A 16,153-nucleotide genomic window follows, 5' to 3' on the forward strand; every position below is an offset into this window, starting at 1 on the left:
CAGGGAGGGGAGGAGTAGATCAGAATTTATTGAGTGCATGCCTCTACCTTCTGATGTCCAAAGATTTCACTACACAGATAATGTTCTCATGGTTGTTAAATTTGTTACCTATTGCTGTGTAACAGATTACCACAAATTTAGTGGCGTGAAACACCACACATTTATTATTGCACATTTTCTAAGGTCGGGAGCCCAGGCATTGCTTAATTGGATCTTCTGCTTAGAGTCTCACAAGGTTGCAATCAAGATGTCTGACAGGCTGCCTTCTCATCTGAAGGTTCAACTGGAAAAGTATCTGCTTCTGAGCTCCCTTAGGCTGTTAGCAGCAATCATTTCTTTGCAGTTACAGGGCTGAGTTCTCCGTTTCTTTTGGGATGTCACCTAACAGCTACCCTTACTTTCTAGAGTCTAGCTCTGCAGTTCCTAAAAGCCAGGAGGTGAAGATCATGGGGGTAGGGGGCGTGGGGAACCACCTTAAAGTCAGTCTGAGGCCATGGATTAATCAGACACTGTAGTCTAGGTACCTGATTACTATGTAATCACACCTCCATAAACTCTCCAAAAACTTAGGACCCTGCTCACGAAGTAAAAAGAAATATTTGAGTGGATTAACAATATTCTATCCATCTGGGAGTCATGGAAATCCACAAAGGAGAGTTGGCCAATGAAATTAGTCATGAGGGGCGCCTGGGTGGCTCAGTGGTTTAAGGCCTCTGCTTTCGGCTCGGGTCATGATCCCAGAGTCCTGGGATCGAGTCCCGCATCGGGCTCTCTCCTTGGTGGGGAGCCTGCTTCACTTCCTCTCTCTCTGCCTGCTTGTGATCTCTCTGTGTCAAATAAATAAAATCTTTGGGAAAAAAAAAAAAAACTTTGAAAAAAAAAAAACTTTGAAATTAGTCATGAGTTTGGCTTTCTGGAACATTTGTAATCTGGTGCACTTTTTAATCTAAAAAGCCACTCAACAGTGGACTGATGGTCAAGGTATATATGATCAAACTTCCACACTCATTACCACTGACAAGAATCTGATATTAACCATTGGAACAGTTTCCTCAAAAGTTTACTGAAAAAAAAGATTCCTGGGAAATTCTACTTGTAAGAAAATGGAGTAGACATAATTTTCCATATTTGCCCTGCTAGTACAACTAAAAATCCTGACTTAATATCTGGAACACCTTGTTTTATTGTGCTTTGCTTTGTTGTGCTTCTCAGATATTGTGAGTTTTGGATTTTTGTTTTTTGTTGTTGTTGTTGTTGTTGTTGTTGTTTTCCAAATTGAAATTGTGGCAACCCTGTGTTGAGCAAGCCTAGTGGTGCCATTTTTTCAAACAGCACTTGTTCACTCTTTCTATCCAGGACACATTTTGGTAACTCTCAAAATATTTCAAAAAAATTTAAAAAAAATAAAATAAAATAAAATAAAAATATTTCAAACTTTTTCATTATTATATTTGTTATGGTGATTTGTGATCAGTGATTATGACTTGCTGAAAGCTCAGATGGTAGCATTTTTTAGCAACAAAGAAATTTGAAATTAAGGTATGTACATCATTTTTTAGACATAATGTTATTTAATAGTTTATAGACTATAGTATAGTGTAAATATAACTTTTATATGCACTTGGAAACCAAAAGATTCATTTGACTCACTTTATTGCAATATTCACTTTATTGCAGTGGTCTGGAACTGAACCAGCAATATCTCCAAGGTATGCTTGTATATATAAGCATATGAAGACTTTGAAAGTTTGCAAAAAGCAGGTAGACAAACTAATAATCTAGGGACCCAAGGAATGACATGATGGTGAGTTCCCTGGGTTTTCTTTTTGTCTCATTGTCTCAGAGTTGGAAAACTACAGACAAATTTCCCTCATGAACATAGATACAAAAATCCTTAAAATGTTAGCAAACAGAATGCTGCAATATATAAACATAACTAACTGTACACCATGATCAAGTGGGTTTTTTCCCCAAGGATGGAAGGCTTGTTTAATATTCAATCAGTGTAATCCATGATATTAACAGCCTAAAGAAGAAGCCTAAAAATCACACAGATATATCAGCGAATACAGAACAAACATGTCACAAAATTCAGTACCATAAAAATGCTCAGAAACAGAAAAATAGAGAGGAATGGCCACAATTTGTCCCACAAAAAAACCTATTGCTAATATTACACTTAATGTAAAAGGCTAGGTGTTTTCCATATATATGTTGTGTCTTTATTTCTATAACATCCTTTACAATGACAAAATTATAGAAAGGGAGAACAGCTTCATGATTGTCAGGGGTTAAGGAGGTAGGAAGTGGGATTGGGGATGGAAATGAGTATGGCTATTAAAAGGCAACTCTAGGGATTCTGTGGTGATGGGTATGTTCTGTAGCTTGACTGTATCCATGGCATATTGTGCTATAATTTTGCAAAATGTTACCATTGAGGAAAACTGCAAATGGTACATGAACTTTTTTTGTATTATTTCTTATAACTGTATGTGCATCTACAATGATCACAAAATAAAAAGCTTAATTAAAAAAATATTTTTGACTTTACCTCTCTCACCTCCTTCTGGTCAACCTAGTGAAACAGTTTGGTCACTGAGCAAAAATACAGCTCTCTCCAGTAAGGGATAATATCCTTTCAACCATTTCCTGGCTCATGTTTGGGATGGAAGGGGTGGAGGGTGAAACAGAAGTATTTTGAAAATTCAGAAGTCTGCCCTGGCCATTCTTGGGCACGAATGTTTCACTCTTTCCCCTAATGGCAACACTAGGCCATCTAGGTTGGTATAGCTTCCAGGTGCAGACTGGCCAAAAGAGGGCCTGGAGGATTCAAATTTCATTCTGGTTCAGCCACCTGCTTTCTCTTGTTGGATTTACATCATCCTAGATCATAAGAATAATGAACACTTGGTTGAGTACAGTGCTCACTGAGTCTCCCAGGCAGGCCCAACTGGAGGACATAAGGGATCTCTCTGTAAGTTAATATCATTAAGATGTGTTTTTCCTTCCTGCACCTGACCATCTAGACAAAAGATGTGGGTATGAAGAGGGTATGATTAGAAAAGAGGTGAGGTTATAGCTACTGGAAGGGACACACTGATTTTGTAGAGACAAAAGGACAACAACAACCCTAGGGAAGGACATCATAAACCCTGGGACCTAGGGAGGAGTGGATGGGAACATTAATCATATATTGTCTTTCAGAACTGCTGCTGGGGGCTGTCTCCTCAAGGAAAATGCCATGACGCAACTCTCTTAAACTGTTGCAAGCATCTTAGATGACACAGTGGGTATGTCATTTGCTGTCAAACAGCCCTGACCACAATTTAATAACTGTTCCCTTAACCTCACCATAAAGTTTATTGGAAACAAAGGGTGACTTCAGCTCCTACACATTCCCTGACAACACCTGTCAACACCTCTGAATATTTTCTTCATTCCCATTCTCAGTCATCCCATGAGCTAGTGACATAGACAAACATAACAGGGTGGACTGGCTACCCTCAGGTAGTCTTTCCAAAATAGGGACTAGCTTCAGCTATTCCTAAGGCCTAGCAGCTCCTGGCTAGGAGGCCACGTTGGAGGCACTGTCAATCTATGCCTCCTACCCCACACTGATGCAGACTCCCCTGAGTTGATACTCTCCAGAAATTATCAACAACCTGGTCTTTCCAGGGACCCTGTGTGCATCTCCAAGAGTGTATTTCTTGAAGGTCAGGCACTAACTTACCTCCCTCCCCAAAACACAGTGAATTGCACCTTAGGAATTATGACAAGAGACCTATAAGTGTTTAAACAAACACCACCAGCGGATCCAGTAACTTCCGGACCAAGAAGAAGATCTCTCAGAACTGAGACTATCCTTAGTTACTTGAAGATGCTTCCTGGAGGGATAAATGACTCATTACTTATGTGGAACTTGTTGGAATCTTCTTCTATGATGGGAGTCATCCAATTAGAAAAAATGGCCCCAAATTACTCTAGCTAAAATGATCTTGTTCCTCAAAGACATTCATATCCGGATTATTAAGGATGATAGACTGTCTCCTCATGGGCCAAGGCAGTCTGTACAATCATAAATATATCCTCGGATACTCACTTCTCAGTCAGGACTCTGGTTTTAGCACAGGAGCCATATCAAGGCTACTTATTCAGTTTCCTTCACAGGTCTATTAAGTCTTCTACTAAATCCTGGGCTCCTGATTTTCATCACCATGTATGGATTCCTGCCTGTGATGACTGTCCCTGTAAACACCGCCTTTGAGGCCTCCCTGCTTCTACAGCCTAAATCAAGTTTATAGCCAGTTGAACTGAGCCTGTCATTCTCTTCTTTGAGTTTTTCAAGGCAACCAACCAGAGGCTGTCAACTCTATAATTCATACAATCTAATCTAATACTGTGCAAGTGCTGATGCTATGGTGTGATCCAGTGTTTCCTCTTCCACTTATACTTCATCCCAATGCATGAAGAGAAAGAATCTGTTTAACTGTGATGCTACACTAGGCCAGAGATTATCTTTGCCCCTTCTCCACAGCAATGGGATCCTTGTTGTCATCTCACCAGTAAGTGATCCACTTCTAGAGGCCCATCCTAATTATCAGGGTTCCAGTACTATTTCCAGTAATGTGTCTTAGTTTGGGTCCCCTCCCCAAAAAACCAGAACCTGGGATGAGAATTTGGTGCAGGTAGTTTAGTTGCTAGGTGATCTCAGGAAGCAGAAGCCAGGGAGGAGAAAGAACAAGACAAAGAAGGAGGAAGAGCCATTAATAGGGTGTGTTATCAAGGTCACTATTGTGGCCAATAGAGATTAGCACAAGAAACACCTGAGAATCCTACAGAATGCTTCTCATAATTGTTCTCCTGAAGAAGGGGAACCTGGAGCATTTATTCATCAGTTCCTGTTATCCACTGGTTGAGAGTTAGCCCTGAAGGTGTTAATTCTTCTGCTTTTCCAGACCATACTTGCTCTCCTCTTCCCTCAGAGAAGTCTGAGGCCAAAAGTGAAAAGATCCACATTCAGTACTTGTTGTGAGATGCTGTTCACCTGAGGTAAGATTGTGCTCACAAGGAATTACCTGCTATAGTTGCCTTAGAAATCTGAAGTGGCCTCAAGGGACGTGACATGAGGCACCAGAGGCATCCGCTATGGCTACCAAGCTAACAGAAGAGGGAAATGGAATGGCAAAAAATACTAAACATTTTTGCAAGTCAATAAAGGGGAGAAAAGAAGACATAGAACAGATGGGATGGATAGAAAGCACATAGCAATATGGTAGATTTCCATTATGTATGGACTATATCAGTTGTTAAATTACATGTAGATGAACCAAACAAAAGATGTATTTTCTGAGTAAACAACACACACACACACACACACACACACACACACACACACACACAAAAGTATATGCTGTTTACCAAAAAAATCTAAAATAAATGCGAACACTAACCAAAAGAAAGCTAATACAATTATATTAATAACCAAACAAGATAGACTTAACTGCCAAAAACATTAAAAATAATAAAGATATTTCATGATGATAAAAGAGTCAATGCACCTGAAAGATACAGCCATTCTATCATACACACCCAATAACACAGCTTCAAACTATACAAAGCAAAAATGGGCAGAACTATAGAATAGAGGGACAAATCCATAATCATATGGGATATTTTAATAATCTTTCTCTGTAACTTATAACACAAATAGACAAATCAAAATTCTAAAAGTGCAGAAAATTTTAAAACGCACAATTAACGACTTGACATTTATAGACTTCACCAAACCATATTAAACATCTGCATAATACATATTCTTTTCAAACACACATGAATCATTTACAAATGTTGATTGCAAACTAGTCCATGAAATAAGAATCAACAAATTACAAAGATACTGAAATCAAACAAGGGTTGTGTTTTCTGACCACAATGAAATAAATCTAGAAATCAATAGCTGAAAGTAAATGTAATATATACACGATTTAGAAAATTTGAAAAATATACTTGGGCCAAAAATGCAATCACAATGGGAACAAGAAAGTGTTTCAGCTGAATGATAGCATATCAAAACTTTTGGAATGTAGGGAAGTTGAAAACTGATAGTATTAAATACATATTTAAAATATTAGAATGGATGAAAGATCAATGATTGAAGCATCTGCCTCAAGAATATAGCAAAAGAAGAGCAAATTAAACCCAAAGAAAGTAGAAAAAGGGAAATGATAAAAGCAGAAATACATGGGATAAAAAATTAACAGGCAGTCTTCTTGAAGATTCTCTCCCTCTGCCCCTCCCTCCCTCTTTCTCTTAAATAAGTAAGTCTTTATTTTTTTTAAAAAAGATTTTATTTATTTATTTGACAGAGAGATCACAAGTAGGCAGAGAGGCAGGCAAAGAGAGAGAGAGAGAGGAGGAAACAGGCTCCCTGCTGAGCAGAGAGCCCGATGCGGGACTCGATCCCAGGACCCTGAGATCATGACCTGAGCCAAAGACAGCGGCTTAACCCACTGAGCCACCCAGGCACCCTTAAATAAGTAAGTCTTTAAAAAGAAAAATTAAGTAAATGCCAAAAGTTCAGAAACAGACAAAGTAAAACCAATGAATCACCAAAGCAGTAATTAGTAAAAAGCTTATTGTGCACACACCAAAAAGATAATTTGTAACACAGGACACTCAAACATGGAATGAGGCTCACAGGCATGTTGTTATAAGGCAGCTTATAAAGTGCAAAAGCAGTTTATTCTTCACAGTTATTGGCTACATCAGAATTTTCCCAGCTGGTGCTCACTTCGGCAGCACATACGCTAAAATTTTCCTATCCGATAGGGAACTGGTCAATGGTTGCTTCATACCAACCTTGGGAAACAGTTTAAGTTTTGCATATTGTTTTCAGAGGCATAAGCAAGAAATGACTCAGGTCAACTTGGTCTTACAAAAGAAGGTAAACATTTTTGTATGACTAAAACTGGTTTTGTCTGCTAGGGGATTTTCAAGGCTAGCCTCTTTGTTTTTTATTTTAACAATGTATATATAATGATATGTAAAGATGTTCACAATATATTGTTAAATAAGAAAAAGAGTAGAATATCAGTTATTTTAACTGTGTTTATAAATGTATAGAGATTTTATGTCAGGAGATTGGTACTAGGTATGACTTTTACTCTCTACTACATATACTAGAATGCTATTTAGATTTGTTTTTACAATAAGTATTCTTACATTATGCATTTTCAACTTTTAATTTTTAAATAATTTCAAAATTACAGAAAGATATCAAGATCAATACAAAGAACTCTGCACATTCTTTATGCAGATTCTGTAGTTATTAACATTTTACTACCAAATTTGAGCTCACTATCTCTATCATATATATATGAACATAGTATGAACATATTGTGAACTTACGAACATACATATGAACATAAATATAGATACATGTTTTTCCTGAACCATTTGAGTAAGCTGATATACTGTTCCATTACCCATTGATACTTTAATGTATAGCTCCTGAAAACAAAGTTACTCTCCTGTGTAACCTCAGTATAACCATTGAAATAGAAAATTAACACAAATAAAGTGTTACCATCTATTCCAAACATTCAAGTTTCAACAACTCTTCCAACAATGTACTTTATAGGTGAGGATCCAATACAAGATTTTGTGTGCATTTGTCACATTTCTTTGCTCTTCTTCCATCTTAAACAGTCCTTCAGTGTTTCCTTGTCTTTTATTACCTAGATTTTTTTTTTTGAAGAGTACAGGTCAGTTAGTTTGTAGGATCTCTTCCATTTGAAATTATTTACACATTTCTGGCAGCAATAACACGGAAATATTATGCCTTTTCTCAGGGTGTCAGATCAGGAGGCACACGATATTGATTTGCCTTATTACTGGTGATGTTAATTTTATCCCTTGGTAAGATGATGTCTGACAGGTTTTCTACGGTAAAGTTAATTATAGATAGATAGCGAGATAGATATAAATATAGATATATAGCTACATATATATGTATATTACTTCTTACATAAGTAATATATATAATACAATATATAATATATGTAATATAATATATAGCATAAGTATATATAGTGTATATATATACTATATGTATAGTATAAGTATTAAGAAGTAATATATATATTACTTCCTACATAAGTAATAAGTACTTTGTGGGAAAATACTTTGAAGCTATGTGGTTAGCATTCTACTATAAAATACATTTTCCCTTCTTTCCCATTTATTTGCTTATTTATTAATCTGTATGGATTAATTAATTTCTATTTTATAATGGGTAATATTGTGATTTTTTTTTATTTTGAGTCTTAAATTGACCCAGACTTGGCAAGTAAAATTCCCTTCAGTGTGGCTCATGTGTCCTTTTGACATGTATCCATTAGTGTTTGTGCATTTCTTCACTTTCTGATACATGATGTTCCCAGATCAACTGGCATTTTTATCTGCTTTAACCCTGGAGTCAACTATTTCTCTAAGTATCTCTGGTTCCCTGTCATGGAAAATGGTATTTAGAAACCAAGACAGGAGCTAGATGTGCTCACTGCTATTGTGTCATTGCTTCTAGGCCCTTACTGGAGTAAGTATGTGTGTGATTGTTTGTGTACGAATATCATCATTATATATGGTAATATTTTCTATTATATGTATGGTAATATTTAAACAGTGTTAATTTCCTTATTTTAATGGTTACATTATGATTATACAGGGATTATATATTATGATTATCTCTCTTTTTTTTTAGATTTTTTAATTTATTTAAGAAAGAGAGAGGGGGAGAGAACACACAGGGAGAGTCAGAGGAAGAAGCAGGCTCTGCATTGAACAGGGAGCCTGATGAAGAGCTCCATCCCAGGACCCTGAGATCATGATCTGAGCCAAAGGCAGAGGCTTAAACCAACTGAGCCAACCAGGCATCCCAATGTTATCCTTTTTAAAAAATACACATTGAGGGGCACCTGGGTTGCTCAGTGAGTTAAGCCTCTGCCTTCAGCTCAGGTCATGATCTCAGGGTCCTGGGATTGAGCCCCGCATCAGGCTCTCTGCTTAGCAAGGAGCCTGCTTCCCCCTCTCTCTCTCTGCCTGCCTCTCTGCCTACTTGTGATCTCTGTCTGTCAAATAAATAAATAAAATCTTTAAAAATAAATAAATAAAAATTAAAATACACATTGAGGTAATAGGGCACCATTGCTCTCAAATGGTTCTGAAAATAATAGCAACATGTGAATTATCTAGAAAGAGAAATCTATGTGTATATGTGTGTATATATATGCATTTATCCATATATATACGCACATGTATATACACACGGAGAGACTTACATACATATTTGCTTCAGTTTCAGTCCAATATCACAGGGCTTACTCAACACCCTCTCCCACTTTCCATATTTTAAGCTCATTCCTCTAACAGTGAGACAGCTGGTTCTCATGAATCTCAATATATTTACTTATTATCTCAATCCTCCTTAATGCAACCAATCTGGCTACACCCAGCAGATTCCTTAGTCCTAAGACTTGCCAAGCGGTACACATACACACCCTACACGTACCTACCCATGTAGGTGAACCAACTACCATAGCTCTAACCCTTAGCCCTGAGGAAGGGAGAAAGAAGAGGAAGGAAGGAAGAGGAAAGAGAAGAGAGGAGAAAGGGGAGAGGAGGAGAAAGACAGACTACCAAATGACCTTTTGATTAAATTATTTACATGTTAGAGAAGAAGAAAAAGGAAGGAAGAAAGGAAGGACGGGAGGAAAGAAAGAAAGAAATAAGACCACTTGTTATATAATTTCATAAAAAATTTAAGGTTTCTTCCTAACATAAATATGAAAAAATACCTACAAGAGACTGGAAAATATTGCTAAAATATTAATCACACATGTCTAGGTAGTTGGGTTTTGAATTGTTTTTATCTGCTTGTCTTCCAGTTTTCAATAATCAACATGTAGTATATTATACTATTAAAACTGGTGTTTTAGAGACGCCTGGGTGGCTCAGTTGGTTGGACGACTGCCTTCTGCTCAGGTCATGATCCCGGAGTCCTGGGATCGAGTCCCACATCGGGCTCCCAGCTCCATGGGGAGTCTGCTTCTCCCTTTGACCTTCTCCTCACTCATGCTGTCTCTCACTGTCTCTCTCTCAAATAAATAAATAAAATCTTTAAAAAAAAAACTGGTGTTTTAAAATAAAACAATGGAATACGTCAATGTAACAAATACGTCAATGTAACAAAACAAAGTCAGGAAATAGATTCACATGTATATACTTAATGGATGTTTGAAAAAGATACAAAGAAAATTCAATGGAGAAAGGATAGAGTTTTCAACAAATTGTTGGAACAATGGGGTGAATTCATGTGCAAAAAAAAAATCAAATTTTTATACAAAACCTATCTTTGTCCATACTTTGCAATATGTACAAAAATTAACTTAAAATTGATCATAGAATTAAATGTAAAACCTAAAACTATGTAACTTCTAAAATACATAGAGAAAATCTTTTGTGACCTTGGGTTAGGTAAAGATCTCTGAAATATACCAAAAGTACAACCCACGCACACACAAAAAAAATTGAGAATTTGGACTTCATTAAAATAAAGAAATGCTGCTCTTTGAAAAGCGCTATTAAAAGAATAAAAAGACAAGCCATCTATTGGGAGAAGATATTTGCAAATCACATACCTGACAAGGACTTGTATCCAGAATATATAAGAAACGGTCAAAACTCAAAACAATTTTTTACCACCCAGATATTTTTAATGGGCAAAATACTTGAACAGAATTTATTTTTAAAAATTCTGATAGCAAATGAACACCTGCAAAGATGTTCAATATCACCCATTAGTCATTTGAGAAATGGGAAACTAGCACCACAGTGACGTACCATTACGTACCTGCTGGAGTAAGAGCATTCCAATGGGTCTTGAGGGTTAACCTGCTTCAAGCTGACACATTCTGCTTGCTGACTAAAACCCCAGGGTTTGCAGCAGAACTAGCCTACTTCCCTTGACATGTTGCAGACTGCTGGCCTTAGGAAAAAGGACCAGACTTTCCGGAAGGTAAGGCCTGACCGCACTCAAAAACAACCACCACTGACCATGGTATCCTCAATAAGAGATTCTGGGTACAGGGTTCCTGTCATGACTGCCTTGCCAGGGCATGGCATGTTGGACTACAGGGATAGCCTTCACTGAGAGATGCCTGGGAGTTTCGATCACTGGCAGAGGGGAGGAATCTGAAAGGACAAATGATCTACTGCTCAGTACCAGCTTCTCCTGCATGTAGCCCTGTCACCATTTCCCCCATGCTTCCCTCCTTGAGAAGCCTCCTGCTACCCCTAGACTGGGGATGTTAGCCCACCATCTTCCTAGGTTTCCAGCTTCCTGAATAAAACAACCTTCCTTTTCCCACCAATGCGCATCTCTCTAGTGTTGCCTTTCAAGCAGCAAGCTGCAGAAGCTGAGTTCAGAACTGGTGCTCTATCCAGTAACATTAGAATGGCTAAAATTAAAAAGATTGGCCCCCATCAAGAGTTGGTAAGGATGCGGGGCAACTAGAATTCCCATGTATAGCTAGTGGGGATATAAAATAGTATAACCGCTTTGGAAAACAGTTTGATAGGTTCTTAAAAAGTTTAAAAAAAGTTAAAAAAACTACCCTTACCCTGTGGCCCAGGAATTCCATCCCTTAAAAAATGAAAGCATAAAGCATATGTCCATAGAAAGACTGGTACACAAATATATACCAAACTTATTTGTAATAGTCAAAAATTAGATCCAACGCAAATGTCCATCAACAAGTAAATGAATAGGGGTGCCTGGGTGGCTCAGTTGGTTAAATGCCCAATTCAGCTCAGGTCATGACCTCAGGTTGGTGAGATTGAGCTACCTTGGGCTTATGCTTAGCGTGAAGTCTGCCTGGGGTTCTATTTTATTTTATTTATTGATTGATTTGACAGAGAGAGATCACAAATAGGCAGAGAGGCAGGCAGAGAGAGAGGGGAGGAAGCAGACTTATATCCCTAGTACTTATTTATCATCTGACCTTTAAGAGTTCTCTGATTTTAAAATAAATAAATAAATAAAAGTCCTCTGGTTTTGTTTCTCTCATTCCTCCTCCGTTTTGTTTTGTCTCCTCCCCCCCCCCCTTTTGCTTCTGCTCTTCCCTGGAAATAGTGACGTGTCATTATCTTACTATGTTTGCAAATTGAGGGGTGAGAAATAAAGCCACTTGTTTATAAGAACCTAGTGAGAAGCCTTTAAATACATATTAACTAATCACAGGTGATGGATGTATTTCAGAGATGAGAAGAGAGATTCCTGAGAAAGTATTTGGCTAGCTCCATAATCATATTAAAATGGCCCAGGACCAGCACAACATTATTATTACCTCTTAATGAATGGCTAACCAGTGCCCATCCCAAACGGAAAATCCAAACAAATAGACACAATAGTCATTATGAAGACTTCATTAGTTTGCACTTATCCCTCCACCAAAACACTTGAAGGCAATTTATATAATAGCAATGAAAATAGGGGCTATGCAGAAAGATGTATCACGCACCGAGGAAGGAGGAAGTGGGAGGGAAGGAGGTAAGAAGAGGGGAGACAGTGTCTCCTTCATCAAAGTCTGAAAGCAGCTGGATGGGGTGCTTGGTGCCAGGCTAAAATGTTTTGATTTAATTCTGTAAACAATGAGGAGCCTGCCAAGTTCTTCAAACTAGAGACTGACACAATCATCTGTTTTTTAAGAGTTATCTTTGCGGAAGTGATGTGTTGATTTTTGTCTACTATCTGTCTTCCTCACTAGAATATGAGCTCCCAAAAAACAGGGTGTTCTATGTTTTGCTCACTGCTCTATCCCCAGCACAGCACCAGCAGTCAAAAATTTTTTTTGTTGAATGAACAAATGAATCCTGGCAATTAGTAGGCAAGGGAGAGACTCAGAGATCATGAGGCAAGGGCAAGGTGCGTCTACGCTTTTGGGGTTTAAGCCACTCGAGAGCTGCTGGGCATATATGCATGCATAAGCCAGGGGACAGAGGCTAAGTAAAATAAAGGGGTTTCACAGTTTACCATAGCTTTTTATTTTGGTTGGGTGTTTATTGAGATACGGCTGACTTATAATATTACATTAGTTTTAAGTGTGCAACATAATGATTCAGTATCTGCATATATTGGCAAATGATCACCATAATAAGTCTCATTAACATCCATCACCATACATAATTACAATTTTTTTTCTTTTGATGAGAACATTTGAGATCTATTTTTTCAAATATGCAATACAATTTTGCTGACTATAGTCATCAGTAGTTGGGGCTTTTTTTTTTGTTTTTTAATAATCCATATATAAATGAGATCATATGGTTTTTGTCTTTCTCTGTCTGAGTTATTTCACTTAGTGTAACTTCTCAAGACACACTCATGTTGTCACAAATGACAAGAGTTCCTTCTTTTTATGGCTAAATAATACTCCATTGTAGATAGATAGATAGATATCACATCTGTTTTATCTATTCATTCATCTATACATGTTGTTTCTATGTCTCGCTACTGCAAAATAATGTTTCAATAAATATGGGGGTGCAGATATCCTTTCAAGTTAGTGTTTTCATTTCCTTTGGATAAATACCCAGAAGTGGAACTACTGAATCATATAGTAGTTCTAGTTTTCATTTTTTGAGTCATCTCCATACTATTTTCCATAGTGGCTACACCAATTTGCATTCCAATCAACATTGCACAAGGGTTCTCATTCACTATTGTGGGGTTTTTTTGGTTTTTTTGTTTGTTTGTTTGTTTTGCCTCATACAGCCTATGTGCAGATGGGGCAGAAACGTGCTCACCAATTAATGTGGTAACTGGCTCCAAAGCTATAGCAGAAGTTCAGCTCAAACAGCAATCTATATTCCAAGGTTAGAGTAGGATATTTAAAACTCCAAAGAGAAAATCAGAATTTACAGTCGCCCCCCCTTTACCAGTTTAAAAGTTCCCATTGTACCAAATGCAAATGCAAATCATCTACACAGTATTTTAAGCCCTTTTTTTCTTTTTGTGCCCCATAGTTACAACCAGGGTGTCACCTTCCTTCATGAACATGTAGCTTTAGATATATTCTAAATCATAAAAATTATCCACTATTTATTTTGCTTAATCCAACCTCCAAGAGTTTTGATAAGAAATGCTACAGTTCTCTCGTTTTGAAAGTAAGGGTCGTGGTTTTGTCATCAGTCTGCCACAGGTTTCTTGGTGTTGCGGGTCACTTATCCCAAAGTCAGCTCAAGTCTGCCCCCTAGAGCAGAGTAGACCAGAGTGCTCTGAAAGTGATGCTGAACGATACCAAGATCCAAGTTCTGACCCTGGGCTTTCCCAGAGGACTGCCATTTTCTATGTTATATGTTTCTGCATTACTTGAAAGTGTGCCAGATATTACTTTTATAAGTAAAAAAAAAGTGCCCATTTTAGGGAGGAAATACTAGCTATAAGAGAGTAATATATGACAGTGTCTTGCCTAAAATAAGCAAAAGTCATTCAAGTTTTCGGGCCCTGGTTGTTTAGAATGATACCCTCAAACTATATACATGGATAGCTGCTACAATACTAGAGGAACCTACTGGATTTGGGGAATGCAAGGAAGATGAAGACATGAAGAGTTTACAGTATAATGGAAGGACAGACATGTAATGAAACCATTACACCATATGATAAAACCTACCTGAATTATACTATATACAGAGAAAAATATAAATGGACAGAGGCATTTTTATTTGGAATTGGTAGAGGGAGGGAGGGAGGGAGGAAGGGAAGAGAGAGAGAGATAATAAACTTCGAAATGTTGTACCAACACTAAGCCAGTTAACCCAAAATCACACTGCGGATTAATTGAATGTTTATATTTCCTCAACTGAGTAGAACTTAAAAGCAAATCTCAAGTAATACAAAAAGAAGCTTGAGAGTTATTCTGAGTATAGGTCAGTAGAAATATGACACATATAATATATGTGAGTTTAAATTTCCTAGTAGCCGCGTTTAAAAAGCAGGAAAAACCAGATAAAATTAATTTTAATAATCTATTTTATTTTACCAAATATATCCAAAATATTATCATTTTTGTTGGAAAGACGCTGAGTTAGAAAGAGCCTGAAATAGGGTAGTGGCAATGAGAATGAAGAGAATTGGGTAAATCCAAGTGATATTTAGAGGCGAAATGGGGACAAGTTGATGGTTATCTGGATGGAGAAGAAGAGGAGTGCAAGATGACTTCAGACTCAGCCAGGTTCTCACATGACAACTGCTAAATGAGTCATCATTCACTGAGGTAGGAAACATGGAGGAGAGGCAGAACAGGGGCAGACCATGCAAGAAATTGTTGTTTGCTTTTAAAAGATGAGTTGGAGATGCCTGTTTAAACTTGCAGCTACTTCTGTGTCCAAGTGCCAGTTGTATATGTGAGTGTGGTAGTCTGGGGAGAGGTCTGCCCCACAGGATAGATTGGGGGACTGTCCACTGGTACACAGCTGATGCCAGGGGAATGCTTGAAATTCCCCCAGAGGGAATAGGAGTGAGAGAAGTGCCCAGGCAGAGCACAGAGGAACACTAGCATTCCAAGGATGAAGATCCCTCTCCAAAAACCAACCAAGAGTGATCAGAGGTCCCAGGAAACCCAAAAGAGTATAGGTCACAAGAACCAAAGAAAAATGTTCAAAAGGGACAGAGTAGACAACGGTGTCAGATGCTGCCAGAAAGTAGGTAAATAATCAGAGGGAGATTTTCATAGCATTTGACAGGAAGGAGATCATGGGTGACTTTCATCAAAACATTTTCTATAGAAGGTAGACAGCCTCTATCTACCTTATGCCACAGACTGGAAATTGACAAACTGGAAACTGAGAAGGAAATGCAGATAACTCTTTAAGTTCTTTAGGAAAGGGAAGATAGCTCAAATGTTAACTACTGGATATTTTTTTTTTAATATTTTATTTATTTATTTGACAGACAGAGATCACAAGTAGGCAGAGAGGCAGGCAGAGAGAGAGAGGAGGAAACAGGCTTCCTGCTGAGCAGAGAGCCCGACGCGGGGCTCGATCCCAGGACCCTGGGATCATGACCTGAGCCGAAAGCAGAGGCTTTAACCCACTA

The sequence above is a fragment of the Mustela nigripes genome, chromosome 2 (assembly GCF_022355385.1).
Source record: "Mustela nigripes isolate SB6536 chromosome 2, MUSNIG.SB6536, whole genome shotgun sequence".
NCBI lineage: Eukaryota > Metazoa > Chordata > Mammalia > Carnivora > Mustelidae > Mustela > Mustela nigripes.